The following is a 1,470-nucleotide window of genomic DNA, read 5'->3' on the forward strand; positions in this document are numbered from 1 at the left end:
TTAAAATCGTAATTTTACTTCAGTTAACTAAATAATCGATTATTTTATATTTTAACTTTAGTAATATGAAAAATAATAAAATAACTTTTAAATTTTACACAACTAATCAAACTTTTTACAAATTCTTTTACAGGAGAATCAAGTTCAGGCCACTATTTACAGTACTGATATAACATATTTTGAAAAAGAATTTGCTCCTTTCAAGACTTACTTGGTATTGGTTGCACATGTGAAAGTACCACCTCTTGGATATGAAAATTCACTTAACAAATTCATTTGGACACTCGATAAAACACCATTGTTGAACCATTGAAGAGGTCAAACCTCCACAGGATCCATTACCACCACCAACACGACTAGCTCTTACCACATTTGACACTTTTGAGTAACAACCCAAAGAATTTGAATTTGGTATTTATAAATTTATTTAATTATTCTTAGTATTCACATAAAATCCATTGTTACTATAATAGAATATTTCTCATGATCTAATTATTCTTTCTTTATTTTTGTTTAATGTAAGATGTGCTCGCCATTGTCATTAATGGCAGTCCTTCAACAAAGACTACAACTGGAAAACGAATTCAAGAGTTTATTGTCATGGACAAGCTGTAAGTATATACAGAATATCACTCTTGTCATTTATCTTCATATCTTATTACTTGTTTTCAAATAAAGGTTCTTTTTGGTTGATAGTGTTTTCTTTTTTCTTTTCCATTTTCGTAGTTGATGTATATACTTGTATTTAATAAAGTGATTAATTCTTTTGAGTTTCAGTAACGTTGTCTTTGTAGTCGTCTTCTCCAAATGGTTACTACTTTTTCGGAGTTTAATTGTAGTTTTAGGATTGTTCTTGTTTATTTTTGCGAAGATTGTCTTTTTTTTCTTCTTATTTTTTTTTTTTGGTTTGTTTGTGCATCTTCCCCTCTCTTTTGTTAGAGTAATGTGATTGAATAGTCCTTCAACAAAGACTGTGACTGGAAAACTAATTCAAGAATTTATTATCATAGACAAGCTGTAAATATATATACAATATTACTCTTGTCATTTATCTTCATATCTTATTAGTTGTTTTCAAAGAAAGATTCTTTTTGGTTGATAGTGTTTTAAAATTAATTCAAAAGGTTACAATTTTTTTTTTAGTAGTCTGTACTGTTACTCAATTGATGTGATGCTAATAATAATACAAAATTCCAAAATATATACAGCTTTCATATGACTTTATATACTGAAGGTAACATTTAACATAGAATTATTATAATTAATATATAAAGATAACATAAAGTGTAGATTTTCTTGCAGAGAAAAGATATTTTAGATGGGCCAAAACAAAATGATAAGATATGATAATGATGTCTCTGGTCTCTTATTTGCTTTTTATGTTATTCCTTGTTCATCTTCTTCATTGCACTAGCTTCTGTAAAAATGCCATAACCATGAAAGTTTCGATCTTGATTCTAAACATAAACC

General features: G+C 27.6%; 1 long non-coding RNA gene across 1 annotated transcript; it reads left to right on the forward strand.

Moving 5' to 3' along the window:
- The first annotated feature begins 315 nt into the window (after nt 1-315).
- LOC107063127 (uncharacterized) lies at nt 316-612 on the forward strand. The gene is made up of 2 exons (XR_001475093.1): nt 316-411; nt 524-612. It is a non-coding gene; the product is annotated as an uncharacterized lncRNA (long non-coding RNA).
- Nucleotides 613-1,470: the final 858 nt, after the last annotated feature.

Source organism: Solanum tuberosum, unplaced genomic scaffold (assembly GCF_000226075.1).
Source record: "Solanum tuberosum cultivar DM 1-3 516 R44 unplaced genomic scaffold, SolTub_3.0 scf00309, whole genome shotgun sequence".
Taxonomy (NCBI): domain Eukaryota; kingdom Viridiplantae; phylum Streptophyta; class Magnoliopsida; order Solanales; family Solanaceae; genus Solanum; species Solanum tuberosum.